This window comes from Acanthochromis polyacanthus, chromosome 7, assembly GCF_021347895.1.
Source record: "Acanthochromis polyacanthus isolate Apoly-LR-REF ecotype Palm Island chromosome 7, KAUST_Apoly_ChrSc, whole genome shotgun sequence".
Lineage (NCBI taxonomy): Eukaryota > Metazoa > Chordata > Actinopteri > Pomacentridae > Acanthochromis > Acanthochromis polyacanthus.
In genome coordinates this window covers 38,632,707-38,650,630 of record NC_067119.1, presented here as the reverse complement: position 1 = coordinate 38,650,630, position 17,924 = coordinate 38,632,707, and the positions used below count along the sequence as shown (strand labels likewise).

Genomic DNA, 17,924 nt, shown 5'->3' with positions numbered 1-17,924 from the left:
GATCAGTTGACTTCTTCATCTCAGTTTGCAGTGTTTCCATGAAGACTATCATTATTGTGCTGTTTCCTTATGACTTTTATAATAAGAAAGTGGAATTGTCGTCTCTCTGTTCTATGTTTCTCAGCTGGTCAAGCTGCAGATTCAATCCATGTTTGTCCATTACTTCTGGAAATGTTGGATATAAAATGTTGCGGCTTCATCATTTTTGTCATAATTAGTGGATAAATTCCAGTGTTGGGCAGTAACGTCACTACAAATAGCGTCGTTAGTAGTTTAACTACATTTTTCTGTAACGACGTGATAGCGTCGTTGTTTACAAAATCAAATAACGTTTCAACAGCTTAGTTGATCTTTTGGTCATGTAGCGCGGTAGCGAATGCAAAAAGCTACATTAAAAATGATTAATGTTGAACTGCTTGAAGCAGAGCTTTCTGCTCTGCTGCAGTCTCATCTCACACTTCTAAGGATCAGACAGTGACATCCTCTCCAAACGCCGACATGTCTGTGTCGACCAATAGAAGTTCCTCCGAACTGTTGATGTCGTCATTCAACAATCCCTTCCTGCGACTCACTGGATCCAGAGCCCTAGAGATAGTAAGAGTTGCGACACTCATGCTCTCGCAGCGGGGCGGTCACGTGGTTCATGTAAGCCTGAATAGTTCCAAACAGGCAGCGCTGTCATTTCCTTCTATGGGACTGAGAGCGCCAATTATATTTCACGGTAAAAAAGGAATAAAATCACACCTCCAAGTACTTGTTTGATTATTAATTCATTGGAGTATGTATGTAAATGTCAGTTTTACATTTTGAGCCGTAAGGTGACATATTAAAGACACTTTTGGGGTTTTGGAGGGAATGTTTCACATTCGTGTTAGCATGGAAAATCGACTTTTACACAGAAATCTAAGCTGATTGAAGATGTTAATTTTTGCCCAGCTGGATTATTGTATTTCCAGACAATGTCTATATTTCTCTGAATCACTTACCCCTAGTCTGGGAGTTATTGAAAAGCAGAGTAACAACAGTCCATTCAGCAGATAGTGTCCAGCCACTTCTGATGAGGCAGGAGTTGACTCACTATAACCATTTTAAGACATACACAAAATATATATTCAAGAATAACAACTCATTATGCTTTGATGAATGAAATAGTATGTTTTATTGACAATGGGAGAAACAACAACATGTTATTTTTTACAATTATTTTTGAAATAATAAAAAAAATAATCAAATGACTTGTGTGTGGGGAGACATCCTCTTCATGTGTGTCCTGGACACTATAAAGTAGATGAAGTAAGACAGGGAGAGAACAGATTCAACACTTTGCACACCGGGTAGCGTATTATAATGTTGCAGAATCCAGTGTCCCTCAGTGGCCACAGCCAGCAGTCGCCACCAGCAGCTGTCCCCAGCACCAGCAACCATGAGGGATGAAAATGATTTAAAATGTGTTGTGCATCTGTAAGCCTCTCATTCCTGGCCTAGAAAAAAGAACAGAAATTTTGTTTTTTATTATTTTTATTAATTATTAATATTATTATTTTTATTATTATTTATTATTATTATTATTATTATTATTGTTATTATTTTATGTGCATCAGTTGTACATCAATTTTCAATCTTTTAGTACCATTTTGTTGTCCAAAATTCTGTAATGTACATGGTAATCAATTTTGAGTCTGATTATTTGTTGAATTAGTTGATGTAAACATCAAATTGTAATCTGTATATAATAAATTCAAAACATTTTGATGTAAAGAATGCAGGTTGCCATACACTTACTTAGTACTCTTTGATGAGGGTCTTCGTGTCTTCAGTGAGGGCTCTCGGGATACTGGCGGATAGATAGATACGATAGATATTATAGTGGGGCAGCTTAGCTCCAAATAACAGGTGGATTGTGCATTTTCCCTTGAAAGCATGAAACTTGGCACGTTGTTAGAGTAACACAAAACACACATTTTTAGCCCAGGGGCCACCGGAAATTGCACCCCCTGAGGCGGCCATCTTGGATTTAAAGATGGACACCGTTCCATACCTATTTTGTTGAATATCTCCTCAAACAGTAGATATTTTGAGGCATTTGGAATGCCTCTACCCATATTTAAAGGGTCTAGGAATCTAATGATGGGATACAAATTGTTAAAATTTGTGGTCGCCATCTTGAAATCCAAGATGGCCGCTATCCTCAGCCAGTTTTGCTGAATAGCTCTGTAACTAGTCCGGTAATCAAGATTAGTTGAAATGTCTATGCCCACATTTTAAAGGAGTAAAAATCAAATGATTTCATAAAATGTTTGAAATGATTGCTGCTATCCTATTCAATCTAATAGAAAAACCTCACTACCCCACATTTCGTAGGGCTCAAAATCAATGGTCACACGACATCCTCGCAGTTGTATTATAAAGTCAATGTAGACGCCATCCAAGTTTGTAAACATTAACTCAACAAGGAGAGGAGGAATGACTGACAGCTTATCGTCTGTCGGCTTCTCTAGTAAAGGGGTGGCATGGCTCAGTGGGTAGAGTGGCCGTCTTGTAACTGGAAGGTTGCCGGTTCGATCCTTGGCCCGTCGTGCTCACACGATGTGAGCACACACAATGTGAGCATGATGACGTAGTCATGCTCACATCAAGGTGTCCCTGAGCAAGACACCAAACCCCTGATGGGTTGTGGTTAGCACCTTGCATGGCAGCTCCCGCCATGAATGGGTGAATGTGACATATCATGTAAAGCGCTTTGGATAAAAGTGCTATATAAATACAACCATTTAGTCCCTGTCGCATTCCCCATCACAAGAACACAGCGATATACATGGAAGTGCAGACCTTTTACACTTGCACCGACCAGTGCATCGTTTTGTGCATCCACACCGGACAAGTTCATTGCAGATCTTTGCAGCTTCAGGAAGTGTTGTCCAAATCAGTTTGAACTGACCTTCAGGTGTCTTTTCCCAACCCCACTCACTTGGACACGGAAGCTGAGGCTGCGCTTGAAATACCTGACCCCAGCATAAGGATCCTTGGTACACTGCATGTCTAACATGCTGCACCAGAGCGTCATGTGTTGGCGGAATCGATTCTAGAGGTCTTCCTTTTTTTGCAAACAGTTTCCTTCGTGCTGTATTAATTTCGTTGCAGTTACTTTTGCGATCATACATGAGAATGACGAATCGTGCAATGATACTCATACAGGACTCTGGTATATTTGTCTGTTCACGGTTAACCTCAGATAGTGCAGTCGTGAGCTCTGGGAACGACTCCCACACAGCCCATGCAGTTTGCTTACCACGCCCGGCAAATGCTGACACAGTATCACATCCTGTCAATGCATGAAACATGGGGAGGACTTCACATTTCTCAGGCCCAAGAGCAGTGGCTATGTCATGTGCAGAGATGAATCGAAAGTTCTTCCCTGTTCCGAAGGCTAACCATATGCCCACATTTTAAAGGATGCAGAGTTCCCATTTTATGACAATTGTTTTTTCAGGATGTGGTTCAGATGGATCCACCAATTTCATGCGTTTTGCCATCTCAAGCTGCAGATGAAGGGGCTTTAGTAGCTTTTATCAACATCGATATTGTCCTGAAATGACAAAATGCACTGGTAGTTATTTGTTAGTAGGCTACGATGACCTAAGCAAACAAATTGCCTGAAAAGATGAGAAAAGATGTTCTGTGTTAATTTCCTAGTTTGAAGAATCGCTGGTGGATGGCTAAAATGACAAAATGCAAATAGTTAGTTATGCGTTTGATGTCTTTGTTGTGTGAGAACATAAATTATCTGTTTATTTTCATTTCAGCAAATCGCATGTGGATAGCGGCCATCTTGAATTTGAAGACGGCAGCCACATATTAGTATTGTACATTAAAGTTTCAATGGCACAATTGGGTTGTAAACCCCTTAAAAGATGGGCAATAATTGACCAATTAGTTACGGATATAATTAACAAGATCACATATGGATGACAGCCATCTTAGATTTCAAGATGGTAGCCAAACATTCCAAACATTTTTATGTCGCCATTAGATTCCTAGACCCTAAAAATATGGGTATGGCGTTCCAACTGCCTCGATATCTCTCCTAGTTCAGGAAATAGTCCACAAAACATTTACGCAATAGTCTGTAGAGGATAGAGAATCCTTGGGAGTACATTCATTTTGATCAAACTGATCCTGCCCATAAAGGACAAAGGGAGATTCGACCAACGTTGTAAGTCTCTTTTAACAGCACATATAATTGGGGAAATATTTAGTTTCCAGAGATCAGACAGATTAGGGGATACTTTAATTCCTAGATAAGTAAAACCTGAGTTAGAACACCTAAAAGGGAAGTCCTCTGTCAAATCACTAAGATCTAACCCACCAATAGGCATTGCCACAGACTTATTAAAATTAACCTTGTAGCCAGATATACTACTAAATTCTTCCAGCAATGACATAGTAGCAGGGATTGACCCTTCAGGAGAAGACAAGAAGAGCAAGATATCATCAGCATAAAGAGCTATTTTATGTATAGTGCCCCTCACTGAGACACCCTTTATGTTTGCATTAAGTCTAATAGCTACCGCAAGGGGTTCCAAAGCTAATGCAAATAGTAGTGGGCTTAGTGGGCAGCCTTGTCTGGTGCCCCTAGCCAGTGGAAAGGGTTCAGAGCGGAGGCCGTTTGTGATAACACTAGCTGTTGGTGAGTTATAAATGGTTTGTATCCACCTAAGAAAGTTACCCCCCAGACCAAATCTCTTTAATCTCAAACAAATAGCACCACTCGACCCTATCAAAAGCTTTTTCAGCATCAAGGGACACAGTGAGAGCTTTGTCACCATGTTGATTTGTGTACTGAATCACATTCAAAAGCCTACGGACATTAAAAGATGACAAACGGTTCTGTATGAATCCAGTTTGATCAGAATTTACAAGAGTTGATAAAAGACCCTCTAGTCTCCTTGCCATAACTTTTGAGAGTATTTTGCTATCAACCCCAATCAGGCTAATAGGACGGTACGAGCCACACTCCTCTGGAGGTTTACATTTTTTTTAAAATCAGGGATATATTGGCCAAATTAAGAGATTGTGGCAATGTTTGATTTTCAAAAGAATATAGATACATATCTGTCAGAGGCTTGACTAGAATCTTGCTGAATGTTTTGTAAAATTCTGGACCGAATCCATCAGGGCCAGGGGCTTTTCCCCCTTTTAGTGTCTTGATGGCCTCCAAAACTTCATCTTCTGTTATAGGTCTGTTTATCTGTCTCTTCTGTTCATTATTAAGACTAGGCAGCTCAAGCTTATCTAAAAAGGCCTCCCGTGCCGTTACAGAACAATGATATTCGGAAGAGTATAAATTCTGGTAGAAAAGCCTCATTGTTTTGTTGATGTCCAGTGAGGTGTATACGTTTTCCCCGTTAACATCCTTGAGTGATGCTATACTGGTAGTTTCCTCTCTACCTCTAGCTAATCGAGCAAGGAGGCGACCTGATTTATTGCCGGACTCATATAGTCTGTGTCTGGCAAAAAAAAATGGAAGTTTCGGCCTTTTTTGTGAGCACCTGATCCAATGCTGCTCGAGCTGCATCTAAAACTTTCCCAAGTGATTTAGTGGGGTTGGATTTAAATTCTTCTTCCAAGTGTTTTACCTTCTCCTCAAGTTCTAGTTGAGTTTTTAGTAATCTTTTTTTCTGCAGAGGTGTATGATATAATGGATCCCCTTAAATAGCACTTAGCTGTTTCCCATAAAATTGAAGGGTTAACATCTGGTGTTTTATTTACTGCCAGAAAGAAATCTAGTTCTTTAGTAATAAAATCTCTAAACTGGGGGTTACTCATGAGATGGGGATTTAGTCGCCAATGTCTAGAAGAGGGATTGTTGTATGGAGGACAAAAGGTGATACTAATGGGGCAGTGATCTGAGAGGACTTGAATTCCAATTGAGCATTCAGTAATTCTTTCCAAAATTTGCCTTGAAACTAAAAAGTAATCGATTCTAGAAAATGACTGATGAGGTCGAGAAAAAAAGTAAAATCTTGTCCTTTAGGGTTCAAGATCCTCCATGCATCAAATAGTTCCATGTCTTTGCAAAAATCTAACAAGTTGGTACTTTTCTGAGATCGCCTATCTTTAGGAGGGGACTGATCAGCATTGGGATCAGGAACACAATTAAAATCTCCTCCAAGCACTACAAGAGAGCAGGATAATGAAGAAATATCTGCGAGTAAACTAGACAGGAATGATGGTTCATATACCGTGGGTGCATAGATACAACCAATTACAATGTGTTCCCCAAAAATATAGCCTGATACTAAAACATAACGCCCTTCTTTGTCCTTAATTTCCTTGGCCACTTTAAATGCGAGACTGCGGTGTAGTAGAATTGCCACACCATGGCTGCTACTGTTGTAAGAGGAGTAAAAGACCTGACTCACCCAGCTTCTGCGTAGTTTAATGTGCTCAAGATCTGAAAGATGGGTCTCCTGAAGAAAGCCAATCTGGCAATTCTCCTTCTTTAGGTAGGAAAGTAGTTTTTGTCTCTTGACCACATGGTTAATCCCTTTGATATTAAGGCTCACAATTTTTAGGTTACTCATGGTGTGTCAATAAGTAAAAAGAGTTGTCATATAGGACCAGAATAAGAACCACAAGACTTCTGAGGCAAGTATCCAGGCAAACAAAATATGTGCTGGCAGATGACAAGTTACGGAAAAACTTAAAAATGGGGTGTAAAAGACATAAACTATTAAAGTAAATACATGTAACAATGATTTGAACGTGTCAGCTATCCCCAACTGGGGATGCTGTACAAAAAACAGGAACCACACACCCTTACCCCCCCACCTTGTGCATCCTAAAAGGTGCAATAACAATAAAGGGATCATGAAGCTGAGGAGATTTAATCTCCTGAAAGAAGAGGAAAAATAAAAAACTTTCAAGAAGCATATGAAAGCAAGAAATTAAACAAAAAAATCTGCTTCAATACTCCCGCCTACTAAGGCATATTGTAAATGTATTATGGTCAACAGTTAAGCAAGCACATATAACAGGTATATATAAAGGAAAGAGCCACTTCCACAATAACAGATAAACAGAAGCTGCAGTTTGATGTAAACTAGTAAACTTATACAACAGTCACAGCTATATTTCACTGCCTCATTAAGCCCAAAGTTTAAAGCCTGTAAGGTGTGTAAACTCCTGGAATAGAAAACAGGCTACATACCATCTCTCATGGTGGGATTACTGCGGCAGTTTAAACCTTGTTTTGGAGAAAAGAAAAGAGGAGACAGTCATTGGCCAAGTCCAAAGATAAATTTCTCCGCGTCCTGGTGTGTCTTGAATGAGTAATCCTGGCCGTTGTGTTTGACGCAGAGATTAGCCGGGAAACGCATAGTGAACCGAATCCCCTTTTGAATGAGGTGGTCGCAGACTTTATTAAACTCCCGACGTGCAGCTTTAACTTTAGGTGAATAATCCAGCTTGATGGAAAAAGTGCGCCCGTCATGTTGCAGCTGCCCCTTTTCCCTCGCTGCTTGGAGAATCTTCAATTTATCACCGAAGTTGTGTAGCTTTATCACCACGGGCCGAGGACGATTGTCGGTCTGGACGCCAGCAGCCCGGTGAGCTCTGTCGATCTTCACCTTGCCACCTTTGGTCTGGAAGCCGAGAACCTTCGGTAACCATGATTCAAAGAACTGCAACGACTGTCTGCCCTCTATGCCCTCTCCTAATTCGACGATCCGTATGTTGTCTCTCCTGCTGCAGTTTTCGAGGTCATCAATACGGTCCTCCATCACCTTCACGGACCGCTGAAGCGATATCATATTAGTTTTCAAAGTAGACACCTCATCTTCAGCAGCCGAAATACGGTTTTCAGTCTCTTCAATACGGGTGGAATGCTCTTGGATCAGCCCCGCGAGGTTTTCCAGAGTTGTCTGCAAGCCTGCAAACTTTTCATCCATCAGCCGGCTTATCTTGTCGGTGACCACTTGCGCTATATCAGTCTCCTCGGAGTCCGCTCCACCTTTAGCCACCGCATCAGCTAGCTGGCTAGTCGACTGCACATTTTTAGCTACAGTCCGTGTTCTTGGCAATGTCTTCGAGTGAGATGAACCCGAAGTACCGGCGGACATTTTTTCAGCTTTCTTGCAAGGAGGATATAAGGTTAACCACAAAATAAAACTTTGTAAATGTAATTAAGTGCCTCGGGAGCGGGAGCTCAGCAGAAGACGTCTGCTCAGCTAGAAAGCATCACGTGACCCCATATTGTCTTACTATAATATTGCTTACTTTATATGGAAATGATATCAAATGTAACCTATTATACCCTCCAATGTAAGTGGTGTGTTAATATAAGCTACTGCAGCTTAATTATCAGATACATTATGTCTGCAATACTACCTAAAAAGAAAATCAAAATAGGGCTGCACCAAACGACGCGTCGACGAGTCGTCTGAGCACGATACGTCATCAAAAGCGGAAGTGAGCGCGCAATGCACCAGAAATTCCCTTCTGACCGGAGCGCGGAACACGGATGAACGTCGGCGCGGCATGGTGCATGTATTATGTATGCACGCTGCAGCGCGGGTGTCCGCGTTTAGATACAGCTGTATAGTAAACGCTGACATCCATGTTTACGATAGAACGCAGACGTCCGCGCTGCAGCGTGCATACATAATACATGCACGATGCCGCGCCGACGTTCATCCGTGTTCCGCGCTCCGGTCGGAAGGTGATTTCTGGTGCATTGCACGCTCACTTCTGCTTTTGATGACGTATCGTGCTCAGACGACTCGTCGACGCGTCGTTTGGTGCAGCCCTTAATCAAAACAATGATTTCTAAAGTAAAAAAGTTGATTCATTTTAAATATAGCTCCATATATTCCTCTGTGTATCAACTTACTAAGTTTGGAGCACCGAGAACAAAAATGATGGTTTAATAACAAACAAGTCAGCATTTTCTTGTTTTCGTTTGACTGACTTCATTGGTCCCTGAAATTTTTTGGTAAGAAAAAAAAGTAACTTGAATGTATTAAGCTACTTTGGCCATATTGCTGTAGCTTAGCTTGCTACATTTCTGTGGGTCATAGCTTCAGTGTAGTAAAGCTTGATTTAACACGGAGTAGCTGGTAGCTTAGCTCATTCTAGTTTCCAAGTAGCTTACTCAACACTGCTAAGGAGTTTAATAAAGAGTGTAAGAACAACATGTACATGAATTTCAAAGTGTGAATTTCATTTTACCTGAGTAGAATTCAAGCCTCGCTTTGAGCTCTTCATTCATTTAATTTTTTTGTTGTATTTGTATGGGTTTCTATGTTGTTTTGTTAGTGTTTTTTATGGTTTTGCACCAGATGTTTTTTTTGTCATCACTTTTGTTATGTTAGTGCTTGTCTTTGTTTCATCTTGTTTGATTTTCTTTTTCTGTCTCTTTGTTGGTGTCCTATTTTTCCAGATGTGTGTTGTTAAAACAAAGAGCTCTGAGTCATTTTAATGCGGAAAAAAAATGTTTCTGAGGCTCACGAAATACATGTGTTGTGTTACAAAGAAATCAAATTTCTAAATCGGATCAAGTACAGTTTTTCCTAAACCTATTATCAAATAGCTCGCTGAAACAAAGAGCTAATAGTGGATATATGACAACCCGGTCTCACAAGCAGTGTTGCCAACTTAGTGACTTTCTCGCTAAATCTAGCGACTTTTTAAAGCTCCTAACGACTTTTTTGTTGTCAAAAGCGACTAGCGACAAATCTAGCGACTTTTTCTGCCATTTTGGAGACTCTGACAGGATTTTCTAAACTTCTCACGTGAGGTCAAATATTGGCTTTTAGAGCATCAGTTTTGCACTCACTAATATATGGAGCAGACAGTAATAGTAAAGCTGTTGCACATTATTATCTTACATTTTGACTATTCTGCATTTTTTGTGCATTTTTTTTGTTCTCTATGAATTTCATGTGTATTTTATTATGAATTTTATGTGTTTTAATGTAATATTTGTATTGTATTCTATGTTGTATGCCATCTTTATGACTGCAATATTTTATTACCTGTTAGTGTTATGTATTTTTATTGTGCAATGGACTGCAGATGGAAATTAGCTTCGTGCTAAATCTGGTGCAGGCATCTTTTTAATGTTACTGCACATTGTCCTTTTAAATAAACTAAACTAAACTAAACTAAAACTCGGCTCGGGGGCCCATATATCTATGGGGAGACCCACATCACTCCGCGGCCAGACGACAGATGAATCGCGCATGCGCAGTCACTACAGATCGCATCCAGGCTTACGGAGCCCTGTAAACGAAAATCTTTCTTCACTGTCATGCTAAAATAAACCACAGCATTTAGCCTCTAGTACAAAAACATATTTTGGGTGTTTTATATTCACTTTTTGCTCTCTTCCACAACGTTATTCCTCTCTCCTACAACGCTGATTACAGTTACATGCAAACTGGGAAAATTGCAAATTAGGCGATGACGTCATTTAGCGACTTCTAGCGACTTTTAGGACAGCCAACAGTGACTTTCCTTACTGAGGAGTTGGCAACAGTGCTCACAAGGATTCGTGAAACTGTCACGTAAATTAATGTATGGTTTCGTGCGCACCAACTCGATTTTCTCATGTTTTTCGTGGTGCACACAATGAAATTCAAACCAATGTATTTCAAGCGAAGGATATTTGGTGCCACTCAGAACGTATTTAAAACTACTGCAACTACGGGTTTGATTTTATTTTCATATCTGAATCTTAGTGTTTAATATTTTTATTATGATTTTAACATGAGAAAAAAAAAACATATAACATAAAATAAAAATAAAAACCCACCCACTAAAAACATGCGTTTACAGTCACTCAGTTATGAAAACACTTAGAAACAAAAAAAATGACTTTGAAATAAATAAACAATAAAAATAAAGTGCACACACAATTAGTTAGAAAAAAAATAAGATAAAAAAAAAGGGGAGTCAGTTTAGCCAGCGTAATTTATAAATCAAAGTCATTCTTGCACCTGAGTCGATGCTTGATCAAAATAAAGCAAAAAAGGCTTCCAGATCTTATAGAATTTCCTTTCAGAGCCCTTAAGAACACATCTAGTTTTCTCAAGCTTAAGGTGAAATAAAACATCCTTGATCCAGTGTGACACTGTGGGTGGGGCAGCATCCCTCCACTTCAAAAGTATCAAGCGTCTTGCCAAGAGGGTTGAAAAGGCAACAATCTGTTGACCACCAAGGGGCAAAATCAAACCCTCCACTTTAACCCCAAAAAGAAGTAAAAATGGGTGAGGAACCACAGTAATTCCAAATACAGCTGAAAAGGCCTCGCATACACCTCCCCAAACTGTTGTATTTGAGAACAGAACCAAAACATGTGAATCAAAGTAGCCTCCGCTAATTTAAAACTATCACAGATGGGGTCTACTGACGGGTAAATCTTCGACAATTTGGATTTGCTTAAGTGCACTTTATGTATTATTTTAAATTGAAACAGACAGTGTCTTGCACATATTGACGATGAGTGAATTTTTTTCAAAATATCTTCCCAATAAGATTCCAAAATATTGATTTGAAGATCCTGTTCCCACATCTGTTTAATTGCTACCATTTTAGGGGAGACCAGACGGGCAATCACCCCTAACATAAAAGAAATAGCCTTTTTCTTTGTGGGGTTAAAAGACATTACCTCATCTATAGCATCATCAGGAGGTTTTTTTGGGAACCCAGGGATGGATTTGGCAACAAAATGCTGCACCTGTAAGTACCTACAAAAATGAGATGCTGGAAGGTTATATTTATTCTGCAATTTTTCAAAAGAGGCAAATTGGTTTTCGATATATAAATCCTTAAAAGACTGTAGACCTTGCTTCTGCCATCCTTTAAATGTAACGTCCTGTAAAGAAGGGGAGAAAAAACCGTTGGCCGCTATAGGACTATGCAGACTCATCCGCAAAAGTTTAAAATGTTTTTGAAATTGGGTAGCGATTTTAATTGAGTTACTAACTATGGGATTTTCAATTCCTACATTTTTTGATAATGGAATGGTTGCCCCAATGAGAGATGACAAAGAAATAGAACCAAGAGACCGTTTCTCCAGTACCACCCATGAAGGCCCCATATCATCGTATTGGTAATATACCAAATAGGATAAACAGCACAAATTTACAGCCCAGTAGTAATAACGGAAATTTGGCAAAGCAAGGCCACCATCTCGTTTAGATTTCTGTAAATGCTCTCTGCGTAAACGTGGCTTTTTTCCATTCCAAAGAAATGATGAAATGATTGAATCCAATTTTTTAAAGTAGGTATTGGCAATGTTTATGGGGAGGCTCTGAAATAAGTAAAGGTATTTGGGCAAAACTGACATTTTAACCACATTCACTCTTCCAACTAGTGAGAGGTAAAGAGGTGACCAGGTAGACAAATCTTGTTGCGTTTTAAGTTGTAGTTTAACAAAGTTTTCTTTAAAAAGATCACAAAGGTTTGTAGTCACAGTTATACCGAGATAGACAAAACTGTATTTTGAAATTTTAAATGGAGCATTAATTTGTGCTACTACTAAATCAGACATGTTTAATGGAACTAATTCACTCTTGTGTAGGTTTAGTTTGTAACCAGACACACTTCCAAATTTCTTACAAAGCTCCAGGACAGAAGGAATAGTCTCCTCCGCCTTGGATAAAAACAGCAGAAGATCATCAGCATACAAAGACAATTTGTTCTCAATGCCATACCTCATTATGCCACGGATTGAGTTGTTATTCCTTATAGCTATAGCCAGTGGCTCAATAGCCAAAACAAACAACAGCGGACTAAGAGGGCAGCCCTGGCGCGTACCACGGTGAAGACTGAAAGGTTTGGAATAATGATTATTAGTAAGCACCATAGCTGATGGGCAAGCATACAAAAGTTTGACCCAAGTAAGAAAGGGACCTCGAATCCCAAATCTACATAAAGCCTCAAATAAATAATCCCACTCGACTCTGTCGAACGCCTTTTCTGCATCCATAGAGAGGATGCATTCAGAATCTGTTTGGGATGGAGTATACATTATATTAAGTAAGCGACGGATGTTAAAAAAAAAGCGCCTGCTTTTAATAAAGCCTGTCTGGTCGGGGGATATGATCTTGGGCAGAACTCTTTCTAATCGATTAGCCAAAATCTGGCTAGGATTGTATTTCATATCTGAATCTTAATCACACCTGAATAGAACGTTTAATTAATCAAATATTCCTGGTGTGCCATATTTCTCCTCGGTCAGATTTAAGTGAGTTAGGGCTTTTTGAATGGGTATATTATATTTTTAATGTAAAAGCGTTGCGAATCCAACGCTATATTTTGCATTACATCGTCCCATATTTATAATGTAATGCAGGGGTCGGCAATTAGATGTGGCTTCGGGCCAAAATTTGTGTAAACAATCCAGGGGCAGATTGAACATTATGTCATTCAGTCATTTGACCGAAGGGCCGGTCCACATGTGGGCCGGTGGGCCGGTGCGCTGGTATTTATTAAATAATTTTGTTCACTGGGTACCCGATGCCCGTATAGCTCAGCGGGTTAAGCAGGCGACTCATGTACAGGAGCTGGTCTCCGACGCAGCGGCTCGGGTTCTATTCCGGTCTGTGGCCCTTTGCTGCTTGTCTTCCCCCTATTTTTCTCCCCTTTTCCTGTCACTCTTCACTGCGACTATCACAATAAAAAGGCAAAAAAAATTAAAAATTTTGTTTATTTATCCATATGCGGCCCAATGGGATGAGCGTCCAACCATTCATTAGCCCTGTACAGGCACGCAGGCCCACATGCGTGCCTGCGTTTCAAGATGCATTTCAAATACAGGGGAGGGCAATACCGCGAGCAGCGGAGCTTCTACAGCTGATCGCCGCTGCTTGGGACACACGTCTCAATTCTGATCACAGATGTATTAAAAATGACTCCTGAGACACACACGTTTTGCACACACTGTTGCTCAGTGAAGTCTGGCTGGTACAACTGTGTCCGACCAGTAGCGTTTTTTAAAAGATAAAAAAACAATGTAGGAACTGACTGGAATATTTTTTCATATGCAGGGCAATGCAATTTCCTAATATAATACCGGCTAACACATTCTACTGAACAACAACATAAGAACGTGCAGCAATTCCATAAGCTCCCAATCAAAATTTCTTCATTTCATCAGCGCACGAAACCATAGATTAATGTACGTGACAGTTTCACGAATCCTTGTGAGACCGGGTTTTATATGAATATTTTAGGTAGATGAAAAGCGGACCGACGTGGCGGATGTGTTAAAAAAAATAATTTCGAAGCCTTGTCTGGGTTATAAAAAGAAAAGTGGAAGATCAAATAAATAATAAAAACTGAGGTATTTCACTTGTGCTGTTTTATTTGTATGGTTGTTTGAATATGTTAGAATATTAACATGACTTCTATAATTTCTATTTTTGGACAATACAAATATAAAGTGTTTTATTTTTGAAGTAGAAAAAAATTTAAAACATGTTAAAAAGAAGGTGTATTCAGACCATTTATATTTTTTATTTTTCTGAAGATTTATTCTCAATTTTTATTCTTTGATATCTTAAAATCGAGAGGTTAATTTTTCTAGAATTGCGACAGGTTGGGAGCTGAAGCCTTGTGGTGACACTATATATTGCTCCATGATAAAAAATTATTAGCTAATTCTTACAGCTATTTAAAAATACTGAAAATATTGTATTTGATTAAAATGTAATAAAAAAACTGTTAAATGTCATCAGGGTTTTCAGAATCGCTCTTTGTCTGGTCCCTCACCTAGAACCAATTTGCCTTGGGAGACCCTACCAGTGGCTATTGCCCCAGAGAACATAGCTCCCGGGATCACAGGGACACTCAAACCCCTCCACCGCGATAAGGTGGCGATTCTTTAGAGGGGAACACAGAACACACAAGACGCAGGACATGACGCAGGACAGGACACAAGACATGGCACAAGACAGGAGAGGAAAGGAAAGGAATGGAAAGGAAAGGAAAGGAGGAATAGAAAGAATAGAAAGAAAGAGTAGTAGGGAAAGGAAAGGATGTTCAAAGCCAACACCACAGCTTCATCAAAAGATGGATATTGTACATTCATCGCTGCCTCCAGCAGCTTTTCTGCAGAGCCAAACATATTTTGAAGGTCCTTGAACATGGCCTTCGACATTTTGTCCATCTTCTGGGTTATTTGAATTATTTTTTTGGGTGGTGGTGCTGACACTAAAAATATTTAAACAAATTAAAGGGTGATGTTGGAGAATGCCGACGTCAGTGTGCTCATTGCATCACGAACTTTAGGACTTGATAGCTGGACATTTGTGGTCAGCTGGTGGCCAGTCTGGGGGCCACTACTACTACCTGGGTTGCTGCTGACTCTGTTGTCTCTTGGCTGGAGCAAATTTCCACTGGACCTTAAATGGTTCGGTGGGCGTCTCTGGTGTACATTGTTGAACTTGCCCCTGCGGTTCTGCTGTGGTGTGAACCGTTGCTGGTTGTCCCTTTTTACTTGGCCTTTGCAGTGACAGAATTTGCCACCGTGCTGTCTCTGTGCAAAACCTGCACAAGAAGCGTTTCTGTAAAAGGGTCTGTGATGATAATCAGCTTGGTACGCTGGTCTGTTGTACCAAGTGGGCCTTGGATTGGTCAACCTTTGGTAGCTGGGATACCTCTGCCAAGCCCATGCACGACCAATGTTCCACTGCCTGCGTGCAACTTGATTCCTAGTGTTGCGGCTGGCATGGGGTTGTTGTCTTGCAATGCTCACCCCTTGAGGCCCACATCATTGCACAGCTGCAGGAGGGCGCTGCCTTCTTTGAAACTGGGCGCGCTGTTCATGTCTGTGATTTGCCTTCCTATCAGAGGAATTTCTGTTGGGTGCCGAATCAGAGTTTCTACCATGGCTGAGATGTGACAGTTGGTCAGCCATTCTTCTGTTAAACGGAACGGCGCGGTATTGTTATTTACTTTCAGTCGAACCATTGTCGATGGCTCTTCTCTTGGTTCCTCTCATGTCTTGGTCTCCGGAGGTGCAGCTACCTGGGTTGCTGCTCTGAGTTGTTCCAGTGGCAGGTTTTGCCTTGGAAACATCGTCTTCCTCATCCGGTGAGCCTGTGATTTTTCGGAGGCTGGCAAGCAGTTCATGTCTGCGATATTTACGCAGTGCCTGCAAATCCATGGAGGCGATGGCTCTTCTCTTGGTTCCTCTCATGTCTGGGTCTCTGGAGGTGCAGCTACCTGGGTTGCTGCTCTGAGTTGTTCCAATGGTAGGTTTTGCCTTGGAAATATTGTCTTCCTCGTCCAGTGAGCCTGTGATTTTTCGGAGGCTGGCAAGCAGTTCATATCTGCGATGTTTACGCAGTGCCTGCAAATCCATGGATGCAATAGCTCTCCTGTGTGACCCATGTGCCGTAGATTTAACACCCTCATCAATCACTGACTCTGAGATTCTGCGGTAGCGAGCCAACAGCTGGTATCTCTGTTGCATGCGCAGGACCCACAAATCAGAAGAATTCCTCTTTGGTTTCTTGGTTGTGGTGGCATCTCTTGGTGCCTCGGAAATCTTTCTATTTCCAAGGCACAGGTTGTTGTAGCGGTGCATTTTGTGTAGTGCACACAAACTCCGGTTCTTCTCTGCTAAAGTCTGGCGAGTTAAAAATCGCAGGTAATCACGAGAAATCGTGGGTTGAACTGACTCTGTTACTGAGTTACTGAGTTACACTTATGGACTTTCTGTCAGTTGTGATGACATCACAAAGATCAAAGACATTCAAAAAAATGCACATTCAATGTGCATTTTTTGATGATGATGAACACACACACACACACACACACACACACACACACACACACACACACACACACACACAGTTGATCTGACAGCAGAGGAAAACATAACCACATTCTCAATGTATTTTAAATGTTCATTATAAAATTGTTTCATTACTTGATGACATTAACCTGTCTTTAGTGTGTTAATGTGTTTTTGTGTGTTTCAATGTGCTTATAGTGTGTGCTAATGTGTTTATAGTGTGTGTTAATGTGTTTTAATGTGTTTATTATAATTCATCATTTGTATGAAGGAGAACGGATGAACAGCGGCCATCTTTGCTTTCTTCTTGTGCTTCTCTTGTTGCATCGGCTGTTGTTCTAGAACAGGGGTCGGCAACCTTTAACACTCAAAGAGCCATTTCGACCAGTTTCCCACAGAAAAGAAAACACCGGGAGCCGCAAAATCCTTTTGGCATTTAAAATGAAGACAACACTGCATATATCGCTTTTTTTTTTTACCTCTATGCCCTTGTTAATCAGTCATGATTAATTAATTACAAAGCCTCTAATTAGATTCATTTTGTAAAATTGTGTCCTACCACTAATATTTATCTTACCTGGTTAATGTCATTTTTGCTCCTGGACCTCATATGTTACATATTGTTAGCTGGAAATCAATATTTTGCGAGTGTCTATTTAACTTGTAAAATCTATTTATCTTAAGCTAATAACTTTTCTCCAGTAAGTCGCTGCCCTATTTTCCAAGACGACACTCCTCTGACTCTCTGACCTGCTGCCGTGTTCTTGCGAGTAACGTGTATTTCCCTATCTCGAGTACTTTTGAATCAAAGACAAGACGTGTCTTTCTTGGAGTGGAGCTTTAATATACAGGCTTGCCATTCTTGAGTACAAAACGATGTGAAACTACAGGCGTTGCTTCTCCATCTCCTCTGCATCAACCTTGCGCTCTCATGCATAGTCATGTCCCAGCCAGAGGAAAACCCCAGCAGCACATCCGGTGGAGTGACGCGTCAAAATAAGAGTGGTAATTTCACAATAAAACGCTCTATATTAAAATGCATTGAAACGCGCCCGAAAGGCAGAGCAATTTATTTTCCAAAGTTACAGGGAGCCACAACAGAGGGCTGAAAGAGCCGCAT

General features: G+C 40.4%; 1 long non-coding RNA gene across 1 annotated transcript in view; it reads right to left on the bottom strand.

Annotated features, from left to right (window-relative positions):
* Positions 1-1,135: 1,135 nt before the first annotated feature.
* The window catches only part of LOC127534747 (uncharacterized), a 41,731-nt gene continuing 24,942 nt past the window's right edge, over positions 1,136-17,924 (bottom strand). Inside the window, exons 3-4 of the long non-coding RNA XR_007943117.1 lie at positions 1,783-1,834; positions 1,136-1,481 (exon numbers count right to left, since the gene is read on the bottom strand). This is a non-coding gene — a long non-coding RNA (uncharacterized LOC127534747). The remainder of the gene's footprint in view (positions 1,482-1,782; positions 1,835-17,924) is intronic.